General features: G+C 46.2%; 1 long non-coding RNA gene across 3 annotated transcripts in view; it reads right to left on the bottom strand.

Annotated features, from left to right (window-relative positions):
- The window catches only part of Gm2895, a 43,056-nt gene that overhangs the window by 28,784 nt on the left and 1,955 nt on the right, over positions 1-12,317 (bottom strand). For 2 of the 3 annotated variants that reach the window (XR_001781650.1, XR_875395.1), the window contains exon 1: positions 3,280-3,559. The exons of the other annotated variant lie outside the window; for it this stretch is intronic. This is a non-coding gene — a long non-coding RNA (predicted gene 2895). Of the gene's footprint in view, positions 1-3,279; positions 3,560-12,317 lie in introns of those variants that run through there. 3 annotated transcript variants of the gene reach the window in all.

Raw genomic sequence — 12,317 nt, 5'->3', positions numbered from 1 at the left:
TCCCATAGTGGACTGGGTCCTCCTACATCACATCAATTAACTTAGTTAAGATCCTCCCAGACATGCCCACAAGTCAACACAATATAAACAATCCCTCTTTGAGGCTATTCTCAGGTGACTCGAGGCTGATGACTCAAGCTGACAGAGCTACCAAACACGCTGGCCAAGGAGGGTGTAGGGACATTCTCCTGACCAGGAGGTTTTTCTCCAAGAGCCTCCTTCTGGCAGAGCAGACCTTAGAACAGAAAATGAACTGACCATGCGATGTCCCAGAAAGCCTTCAGAGACCCCTGGACAGCAGAGACTCCACCCATAATAATGTCCCTATGGAAGGAAGGAAGGAACGATCTCTGAGAACACAGTGGTCTAGACCTCCTACTCCAGGAAGTGATTTCCATACACTTCCTTCCCTCATGTACCCATCTCATCTTCTATAGGCTTCTTCTTCAACCTTAACTGGCTGGAAATAAAACTGCCCCTGAATCAGGAACTGCCCTTCACCTCTGTTTAACGGGATAAAGTATTTTGTTTTGATCTGCCTTCCCACCCTGAAGAGCTTACTAAGGAATCACTCTGAGTCAGTCTAGATAGAATTCTCTAGGCCCTTGAATCAGTAGATTAGTAAAACTTTTCTTTCATAATAGCAGTGTGTTTTTTGACTAGCCCAGCAGCAAATGGCTACCTGGACTATGGGGCTATATGACCTCTCTCTTCATTTTATCTGAGTTAAGCGTTGTTGCATGAGGCAGCTCATGTCAGCAAAACATGGACACTCATCCACACCAACTTCAAGGAAACAAAGAAATGGAGGTTATCTGATTGGCCTTTTGTTGTTTATGGTGGTGGTAGTATAATGAAATTCTGGAGGCTGGGTATTAGTAAAGCAAAACGATTATCTTGGCTCAGAAGTTTCTCCTGGCCCCAAGACCCTATTCATGTAGCACCTACATCCTCAAGTCTCCCCTGTCCGTGTGGACCTCATGTATTGATGGTTGTCTCATACAGGGGTGCAGGGCACTGTTACAGAGATGGGGATGGGGAACTCAGGCCTCCAAGCCTGGTGTTTAAGAAATATCTGCTATGGTGTGACTGGCTCATATCCATGCAAACTTATGACCAGGCTTCAGTCTTGAATACAATGTCTGAGAAGGAGCCTAGTGAGAGGTGCTTAATCATGGTAGTTTCCCCTCCCAAGGACCCAGAATCACCCTCAAGCCCTGTCTCATGGAAGGGTCTCCACTACTCATAGCATCCAAAGGCTTGCAGCATCTCGAAACAGAACCTTAAGAATGGATTATTGGCATTTTGTAGGAAGGAGCAGATTCTTGCTCTATAGGACTGGCCTGATTACCTCTGGGTCAGACTGGTTCGTTTTGGGGGATTGGGGTTGAAACAGGGTCTCAGACTATATCAGGCTGCCTGGAAACTTTTGTTAGTCCATCTGCCTCACATCTTTAATGACGGAATTACTGGTGTGGAGCCCTGTACCCAGGTGCAGAGCAGATTGTTTGAAAGCAGGGTGTGCTCTTCCATGTTTGTGTACCCACAGACCACGACAGCATCGGTCTCTACGCAGGTGCAGGCGTTTTTCACGAATACCTTCCCCCACCCCTCAAGCCTCCAAACTTCTGAGCCAAGATAATCGTTTTGCTTTACTAATACCCAGCCTCCAGAATTTCATTATACTACCACCACCATAAACAACAAAAGGCCAATCAGATAACCTCCATTTCTTTGTTTCCTTGAAGTTGGTGTGGATGAGTGTCCATGTTTTGCTGACTCAGTGCCAAGTTCTCTCTGAGTGCCCAAGAGGAGTGTTCCAGCTTTCCTAAGGGCTCAGGACTATGCAGCAGGGAAGAGAGTATCCAAGGGTCCTCAAGGATGCTTGCTGGGGTTCTCAGGAGACAAGGAGAGGGGGCTGGGGACATAGCAACCCTCTTCTATTTCACTATGGAAGGGAGAAGAAATGACCTAGTTGTTCATAGCACCTGGGAACCTGCCCCATCCCAGAACAGGGTGGTTCTGTCTCCACTTTCCTTTTCCTTCCTTCTATTCTGGTATTCTTGGCACACATCTTTCATGCCTCTGGTTTTACTGAAACAAAAGCCAGCAAGGGCTGTGTCTCCATTGGGGCTCTGTAACTCTAATCTTTGGGTGGAGGTCTCTTCTCAAAGACTCTACTAAAAATACAGATGAAGTCCACTTTTGAACACGGCAGTGCGTCATCATCCCTCAGAGATCTGTCATTGGCCTTCACTGAGGGACATAGGAAACAACACCAAGAAAAGGCATTCACAGAAAAAGATGAAGGGGAGGAGAGACTGTTAGTATCTGAGGGCCAAGAAGCACGCTGTGGGATTGTGTCTCCTCACAGCATCAGAAGCTACACTCATAAAGCCTCACCACAAGCAGACAAAGCACAACAGACTTGCTCAAGTGGTTGGGAGGAAACGCACGAGGTCTCAACCCTATCCAAAGAACTACAGGCAACTAAGAAATACAGAGAGCTAGGGAAAATAGTTTTCCCCAGGAGAGAGCATACCAACTGGTATCCAATACTAAATGGCTATCCCTGAAAACATATGATACGAGTAATATTGTGCAGACTGAGGTTAACTTGAGGAATACATGTGTATATACATGTATACACATGACAAGAATTAACTTTTAAAAAAAGCGGCCATGAATTTGAAAGAAAGCAAAGATGGGTATATAGTAGTGTTTGAAGAGAGAAAAGGGAAGGGAGAAATGATGTCATTATATTATAATCTCCAAAAAAGAAGCAAAAGTAAATGAATAAGTAAAAGGACAGTTTCCTCCGGGGTTCATGACAGCAGTGCCAGCCTGGCCGCCACCTAGTCATACCCATTACAGTGGTGTTGGTGACAAACTTTGTGCCAGTTTTTCTTTTGGTATTTCCATTACAAAGGCATTAAGACTGAAGTCTAACTACGTTAGACCGTATTATCAGGGGCTCCTAGGCTTCAGGCCCAGGACTCCTTCATTTGTTCCAGCCAGCCTGGGAACGGATGAAATCCCTCAGCAGGAAGGGGTAGGTGAAATCATCAGTTTGCTGTGGAAGTGAAGTATTCTGGGGACGTCACGCCAAGTCTTCCACTGGAAAAGGACCAAGGGGGATGGCCTAAGCCTGATTCATCCAGCTGACAAAAATCTGAACAGCAAGCCAGCTCTACTTCCCAAATAGCCAGACTATCACTGAGCACACACACCTCCATTCTATTAATAAGCAGCTGGAAGAAGCCGGCCAGGGTTACTCACCTGGTGATTAAGTCTGTATCACTCCTTCAGAATCCAGGCCCACAGCTGCCTGGGGGCCAGGGAGGAGGTCGGAGCAATCAGAGTTCTGGTAGGACCGGATTTAGTCATAAGACCTTTCACCTGGGGCCAGGTGTACTCGCTGTGGGTGTCAGATTCCTCTGGGGATGGTGGCAGTAAGAGTACTGGCTTCGAGGATGTTCCCACCCACCAACACTGCCTACAAGAACGTGCTCAGAGTCACCTGCACACAGGAATTGAGGATTTGGTGACCCAGTATGGGGTTGGGGGGATCATATGACAAGTTTGGCAGGTAGCTTGCAGACTGCCTGGCTTCTAATTCCAGCTTTGCTTGTTCTCTGGGACTTCCTGAGCAAATGACTTTTTTCCCCTAGCCCTGGTATTTCTATTCATAAAGTGGAGATGATTAAACAAACAAACAAACAAATGGAAATTAGCGTCTTGGAAAGGTGTAAAGATTACAATGGCGATATGTAGATGGCTTATAGCTTCCTTGGTACTGTGTGTCATTAAGCTATTTTTATACCAGAGAACTTTTGGTAGTTCAAGACCTATAGTATCTGCAGCTTAGCTTCCCTATCTAAGTAAGGGTGATGTTGCAACCCTTCCTTGGTGGTCAGGCTGCTTCCTGGGTTAAAGTGTTAAAGTGTTTGGAGTCTCTGGCAGACATTTAGTTATGGCAAGACAATGAGAGGCCTTCGGCTTAGACCTTCTGGGTTCCCATCTGAGAAGAATTTCCCGAGGACACTCAAGAGCTAAGAGTAGGAGCCGTGAGCCTAGAGGCTTAATGAACACAGAATGACCAACGGAGGGATGAGCAGCATTTTTTCTTGGGGAGCTGGTTAAATTGTGCCTGAGCATGGGAAGGTCTTCTAACGAGGAACAGTCCTCCAGTTCTCCATGTTTGTGCTAACTAGCAGGGACACTAAAGGTAGGGAGGGGTAGAGCAAGATTATCTGAGAGCCTTCTGGGAAAACATTCTGGATGTTATTTAGTGGCAGTCATTCCGAATGACAACTGGAGATGCTGATGGTATCTGTCTTCCCAGATAGCAGGTTCTAGAAATCAGCTGGTAGGCCTCCTGCCAATCACCTACCAATCCTCTCTCAGCTCGTCTGTTCCCTTATGTCTGAATACTGCAATTCTTGCATCATAGGGTGCATGCAGAAGTCAGCAGCATGGCATCCTGGCTCCCTAATACTGTATCCAGCAGCCGCTAGATCTGACTGGTATATTAATAACTGCTAAGGCCATAATTATTACCTACTTTGATGATTTTCTCGTTGGCTAGCTCCTTGTTTGTTTAGAGAAGGGAGCAGTGTGGCCTATTGCCACAGCTCCTCACTGCCTGATTCAGTGACTTGATGTCTAAGTCCAGTCTGACCCTCCCATCAAGGTAACGGCTTCCACGTGTGGACTGGGAAGAGGCGTGGGATAAGGCTTTGCTTCACAGAGATAGGAGCGGCTTTTGAGATTGTCTGACTTGGTAGCAGGGCCTCTCATTTGTGATCCATGAGGGTCAACTATAAATACAGGAAGCAAATAATGTCATTGAACTTCTCCAGCAAAGAATTGAGTGCACTGAGTCAAAAGGCGGGACTCTGGTTTTCCCCTCTCAAGCAAGCAGGCACCTGGGTGGAGACAGAGGCAAAGCAGCTGGCAGGCCCAGCCCTCTGAGGGCTTTTGGATGTTTGTATTCAACAATGTCTCAGAAGTCATGCAGATGCTTCAGCCCGGAGATTTTCTTTTTTATGACCCTACCTGAAGAGGTTCCTAGTTACCTTTTAGAAATGTGTGTGAAGGTCTGCCAGCCCAGAAGCAGAAACAGCCAAAGGTCTGAGGAGTGGGATGGGTCTGACAACAAGAGACGCATGGAACGAGCTGTGAGCCATCACCCATGCGATGGACAGACTCTGTGTGTCTTTAGGGAGGTCCCAAGGCCTGCAGGTATCTGCAGACAGTGTGGAAGGAGGTGGATTGACTCTGTCCCTCACCCGGGAAGCTGCTGTATCTTGGATGTTTCTCACCTAAATCTTTCATTACACCTAAGTGTGATGCTTTTTTGTTGTTCTATACATGGACTATTTTATAACAGGTGGAAAGGATGTGTGGGTAAGATTTGTTAAATATAAATGTGTTCTTCATGTGTGGTTACGGGGGTGGGGGAAGTTACAAAAAAGTCTATATATACTTTGGTGAGGGTGTAGTTTAGTTAAGAGAGAGCTTTTCACACACAAAGCCCTGGGTTTGATCCCAGCACTACATAAACTACGGATGGTGATATATGCCAGCCATCTCAACACAGGACGTTTACACCGAGAAGGATCCAAAGTTCAAGGCTATTCTCAGTTACATGAGTCCCTGTCTCAATTAAAAAAAAAAAAAAATCGCCGGGTGTGGTGGCGCATGCCTTTAATCCCAGCACTTGGGAGGCAGAGGCAGACGGATTTCTGAGTTCGAGGCCAGCCTGGTCTACAGAGTGAGTTCCAGGACAGCCAGGGCTACACAGAGAAACCCTGCCTCGAAAAACCAAAAAAAAAAAAATCTACCCACAATTAGATGTTTGTCTGGAGAAGTGGGGGCTGAATATGTTTAAGATGCATTACATACACTTCTCTAAAATTAATTAAAATTTATAAAAATGTAATAAATTTATTCACAAACACACATGCAAAGGCATAAGACAACCTCTCGAAGGAGAAACTCAAAAATTTAATAAATATTATTTCTACATGAGGGTTCACTTCATATTTTACAGTGTGTCTTGTATTTTATATTTTGTTGTGGTTTATTTTTCAAATGTATATCAATGTGTGAACTGTATTTATTTGTGTATGTGTATAGGCTTACATATGTGTATGACATATGTATATGTATAAAAGTATGTAGTATTTGCTGATAACTGAAAACAAAAATGTCACCTCCTTCTACAACCTTTAAACCTGTTAAGATGAACTTGCCACCATTTTTTTTTCCAGCGCTTCCTGGTTTATGGGACACTAGATTAAGGCATGCTCTATTGACATTCTGTGTGCTAGAGGCAAAGTCACTTTCTGCCTGTACAAATATGAGCTTGGACCTGCAATAAAGTAGGGACAGTCATGTGTTCTAGGCAGATGGGGCCACTCCTCCCTTGGGCATGGCCCTAGCAGGACATGGGAAGGCAGTGCCTGACAGCCACATTTCTTCTTGGTGGTCCGTGGCTTGGCTCCCTCTGCCATCAACAAGTTTGCTGGTTGAATTTTGCTATTTGGGCCAGTCACCTGATTACATCCCTAGATGGATGCTTAGCAACTGTGATCCCTCCGGTCATTGTAGCAGCTTCCCTGGCAGAGAACGACACTTCCTAGCCATCTTAGAGAAGTGTCTGTGTCTTTGCAATGGACTGCCAGCAGAGAGGCTACACAGCACTAACAGGGAAGACTCCTGAGCCTCTCCACCCACCATGTTAAATTTCTCCTGGATTTTGAGATAAAGGTTTCATGGTTTCTCCTCTGGTTGCTTCTAGTTTTGCTTAGGTTTAGGATAGCCAGGGGTAGCACCATGCTCTGGACACAGATCTTTGCCATTTCTCTTCCTGTAGCTGACAGAACTCTGAGACTACTGTGCCCTTATTGCTCAGTAAGAGCAGTTTATACAGAAACCTCTTCTCTTGTCTTTGACCCTAGTCAAAAGCATACACCGCTTGAATCCCTTGCGAGGTATCACCATCCCTTCATGAGGAAGATGTTCAGCTGGGGCTTAGGAGGCTCCTGGCAACAGTGACCCTAACAACCATTCACACATAGCTTCAGAAAGCATGGCAAGGTATGCTGGAGGGATGGCCCAGTCACTGAAGCCTTTGCCTTGCAAGCATAGGACCTGAGTTTGATCCCCAGAAGTCGTATTTAAACAACAAAAAAGCTGGGTATGGTATCATATGCTGGGAAGCAGAGACAGCAAGACACTGGTGACTACTGGTCATATTCGCAGGGACACACACAGACAGAACAAAATAGAATAGAATAGAATAGAATAGAATAGAATAGAATAGAATAGAATAGGACATAGTAAGGAAAAAGAAAGTGGGAAGACACTAGACTCCCTAGCTCTAAGAACATCAGACAGAATGCCTATTGACCAAGATGGAATTTATCACCTAATCTAGCGAAGCACAGGGATGCCTGATATGGGCTTTACCTGGAGGCAAGCAGCCAGGTGACATTTGCCTTGTGTTCAGGTTGGGGAGTTCGGCTTTTTTTTTTTTTTTTTTTTTTTTTTTTTTTTTTATGGTTTGCTGTGAAATCCTTTTGTGTTTCTTGAGACAGGCCCCAGAGGAGAGTGAGCCTTCTGTAATCTTGCCTCTGGAGCCAGGTGGGAGATGAGTCAGGCTAGGCTAAACCATGCTTAAGAAGACACGCACTTGCTCATGTGACTCTAGAAGCATACGGTAAATCCAATCTTGGAGGCAAAGAACAGGCTAAAGCTTGGGAAGTCTCAAGGAGCCTCAGTTCCCTAGGAAGTTGGATGACTGAGGGTAGCACTAAGCCCATTGTAGGGACTATGAGGCTCAAGAGCATCCCTCCTTCCTTCCCTACCACCTTCCCTTCCTTCCTTTCTTTTCTCTCTCCTTTCCACCTCTTTTCATCCTTCTCTTTTTCCTTCTCCTCCCTTCTCCCTTTCCCGCCTTCCTTTCTCCTTTCCTACTCCTTCTTCTATTCCTTTTCTCTTCCTTTCTTCTTTCCTCTTTTCCTTTCTTTCACCTTTCCTTCCTTTTTCTTTCCTTCTCTCCCTACATCCATCCTTTCCCCCATTAAATCAACCCACATCACTGAATGCTCACTTTACATATGCTGACACATTTCCAGGGTGGAGCAGCCACTGTGTTCAAGGGCAAGCTCCACTCTATAGAGGCATAAGGCAGAGGTGTAAAGATACTGCCAGGACTGGCTGGGGCAGGCAGTCATGGTCAGATGGAAGGAGCAGTTGTTGGAGGAGGAGCAACTGGTCAGGCCAGGCGAGGAAGGTAGGGAGAGCATAAACCCACAGCAAGTTCTGGATGTGTGGGTGTCAAGCTAAAAAGCAGGTTCCTCTGAGCTCACAAAGCCTGGGGCTCTGCCTTCATCAGCAATAGGGACATTTCTAACTAAGTGACTTTAAATCACCTAATGTACGTGTAATTTAATCAGTGAAGTTTGTGCCTGAGAACAAAGGCAATACCAAGTAAACGGATCTGAGACTCTGAGAGTCCTACAGAGACAGAGGCCTAGAAAGATCCAATCCTGACGTTATTGTTAAGAACAAGACCGATAAACAAAAGCACCCCCCTCACCCCACCCCCGACACCTCCCAGGGCATTTGAAATTACATTCATGTCAGGTGTGCACTAAAGAATTCTAACTAGTAAGAAGAAGACATAATGCATTTGAGCACTGACGGGATTAGAATAGTATGGTCACAGTCACCCGCTCTTGTCCAGACAGCTTCTGCTTCAGGTGTGGCTTTCCAGAAAGTTTTCCCTCCATCTCCATGGCGGTGGGGGATAAAGTTTTGGCTCTTTTTCCCTAAGGCATTGGAGTCTTACCTCAAAAGATTTATAGCAATTCTGTTCCTGTTAGTCAGGGCTCTCATAAAGGCAAGAAATGTGTACGTTTGTTAATCCCGTTATTCTAAGTACCCCACACTGAGTCTGGTGAGTTGAAAGTTACCACTAGATAGGTGTGGGGTTAAACAAAAGTCTTATTCACAGTGATAGATGGAGGTTTGCTGGGGTAAGCCTCATGTTGCTTTGAGCTCTGAGAAAGATTAATAGGTCAGACAGGGTCAGCTAAGGCTATAGGAATACCATATAATATATATAATATAATATAATATAATATAATATAATATAATATAATATAATATATAGGGCTGTCTCTGAATCCCCTTCTCCTAGCTGGACTGGCCTCAGTGGGAGAGGATGTGTTTAGTCTTCCTGCAATTTGATGTGTCAGGGCTGGTTGGTACCCATGGGGAGCTTCCCTGTCTCTGAGGAGAAGGAGACAGGGTGATGGGGGAGGGGATTGTGAGGGTGAAACTGGGAGGAGAGGAGGGGAGCTGCAATCAGGATGTAAAGTAAATACATAATTAATGAAGAAGGAGGAGGAGGAAGAGGAAGAGGAGGGAAGGGAGAGAGAGGGGGGGGGGGAGAGAGAATATGCCCTGCTTAGGATCTTACCATGTAGAGCAGGCTAGCCTCGAGCTCACAACAGTCCTACCACCTTAGCCTTCCCAGTGCTGGAATTTCAGTTCTGAGCCACTATGCACAGCTAAGGGTTCTCTTGTCCCTGTCTTTGTCTGAGCCCCCAGAAAAAGATACCACCAGCATGTCTATGTTGTATGGGCTGGGGCTCTGCTCCAAGATTCGTCCCTCTGGATGGAGATCCCAGGGGCAGACACCTTAACATCTAAACTCTTGGTGGCCTTGGTGGCAGAGGAGGAAGTAAGGAGAGTGCAAGAGTGTAGTCTTAGCACTCAGAGGGTGGCTATGACCTTTCCTACCTGAAAGGTGGGCCATTTACAGTCACCTTTCACCTACCATGTCATGCTCATATGCCTCACTTCAAGAAGGGAGGGGCAGGAAGTAGGGAACTCTTGATTTTAGGTGTGGATAGGGGAGTGAGCGAGAGACATGTGGCTGGAGGAAGGATGTGGGTGGAGCATCAGCTTGGGGGGTGGGGTGGGCGAGGAGGGAATGAGGAAGATATTTCCAAAGAAAATGGTAGCTTAGTGTCTAGAGAAGTAAGTGTGCAGAGGGGTGGGGTGGGGTGGGGATGGAGATGGAGTGGAGGGGGTGGGTGTTAGAGCAAAGCTTGGGTTTCTGGGGGTGGCCCCATTGACTCAGAAGGTGACAGGGTGGCAGTCTTGGCAGAAAGCAAGAGCTACGAAGCATGTGTAAGGCAGGAGCTATTCTTTGAGTGACAACTGGCCATGGGCTCTGAGCACCTCAAGGTTGCCTGCGCAGGCTATTGAGCATGTCTCCCTGGAATCCAATGTGCACCCTTGCTAAACCCATGTTAACCATATGCTGAGTTGGACAGTAACCTCCAAAAGCATTCCTTCCCAGACTTTGCACACAGTAATGCATTGGGAAACAGTCTCTGTGTGTGGTGTGGTTTTTGTTTTCTGATGATTAGTTAAAATAGGGCTGCCTTAGTCTAGAGGGACAGACTGATTGAATAAGCATTACAAAATGGCAGGTTGCCTGCTGGAGAGGATGTGAACTCAGAAGGTGCTCGGTCTACACAGCTGGATGCCTCAGCCGTCCTAGTCTGTTGCTGAGGCCTGTAGGACTCCTGGAGAGTTCTGGTCTTCAGGCTGCACTGGAATGCCTAGGAAGCTGGCTCCCAACTCCAGTGGAAAGGGAGCAGGCATGGAAATAGCAGGACGAAGCTCACTGGCCAGCAAGAAGCAAGAAGCAAGAAGCAAGGCTTCTTGGCTAGACTTGGGAAGAGTCTTCTGTCAGATAATTTCAGAAATATCCCACAGATGGACTCAGAGGCTGTCTATTAGGTAATTCCCTATTCAACAGAGTGAACGAGATCAGAACTAGCTGCCATAGATGGGGCCAGCGGCAGATAGCAGTGATGCAAGCTTGACAACCTGAGTCCAATTTCCAGAACTGACAAAAAGAGGAGAGGAGACAATTGTCTCCATTAAGGTATCCTCTGAGGCTGGAGATATCTAAGTCAGGCTATTCCATCTGACATTTTCTCCTAGTCTCTCAGGGACTTGTACACATGAGCACATACTCACTGTGGTAGACCTACCTACACAATCATATATATGCACATATATACAACATGCAAGATTCATTACATAACTACCATAGAAGTCATTGTGGAAAAACAATTAAGAAGAGGAGGCCCAAAGTCAGAGGGAAGGATAACTGGTAATGGCCCAACAAGCCAAGGGAAACCAAGAACCTTTAGTAACACCAGATCGCAGACAAGGCCAGACTAAGCTTCCCAGGGAGTAGGTCCCATTTTGTGCCTTGATGCTTGCTGTCCTCTGTTTTCTGGAATTGAGGGAAAATAAACTCTCTGGCTTTATTTCTCTCAGCTTGGAAGACATGGTTATGACTGTTTTAGCAACCTCATGTAAGCCAGAGGTTCCCACACTGCCTTTCTAGGGAACCAAATGTCACTTCTTTATGTTCAAAGTACAAAGTACAGCTTCTGTTTTGTCCAGTTTGAAGCCCAGTTTGCAGTCATAGATTTCTTAGCAGCTCACAGCTGTTTGTCCCAGAGACTGGGGTAATTTCCATAGAACCCAAGATAAAAATGCAGGTGTACAAGATACCACATTCTTTCCCAGGCGATCAGCTAACTCTGGGGTCTCTCTCAATCCCGGTACTCACAGACTACAGGAAAGAAGGCTGTGTCCTGTGGCCATTTGGAAATCTAAGGTGCTGCAGAATAGAAATTTCCACCACACATTAGTCTAGAAACCCTAACCTCACCCCGTGCAGGGTTGGCAGCCTGTCCTGTGCATATTTGCTAAGCAAATCCAATTCTATTGCTGACCAGAGAGAAAGGGGAATCATTCTAACAGCTCAATGCAGTGACAGCCACATTCAGCTCAACAGACTCTGCTGCCTCAGCCGTCATGGGCTGGGGAGGTGGGTGTTCAGGCAGAGCTCAACTCCCTGGGTGCGTGACCTCTGTTGGGAGCCAGCATCTTCCATCCTGGGCATGCACTCACAGCTACACTAAGGCAGTCTCTTGCCTGTACTTAGGTGTTATAGCCCCATGAATTTGCTTCACCCATATGCAACGGGGCCAGTCAGTTGTATCAGGAAGGGAAACTTCTCTGTTCTGGCTTATGGCACCTTATGGTATGTGGACTTTCAAAGGGACCTCACTCAGAAGCTGGATGTGGGTTTAGAAGGCGACTGCTCTGTAAATTCTGCACCAAAGGTCAAGGTCTTTCTCTTCTCTCTGCCCTTCTCTCTTCTACCCTCCTGACCCGGTTTCCTTTCTGTTGTTTGGAGACAAGGTTTT

Source organism: Mus musculus, chromosome 15 (genome assembly GCF_000001635.26).
Source record: "Mus musculus strain C57BL/6J chromosome 15, GRCm38.p6 C57BL/6J".
Lineage (NCBI taxonomy): Eukaryota > Metazoa > Chordata > Mammalia > Rodentia > Muridae > Mus > Mus musculus.
This window is presented reverse-complemented; position numbering and strand designations above follow the sequence as displayed.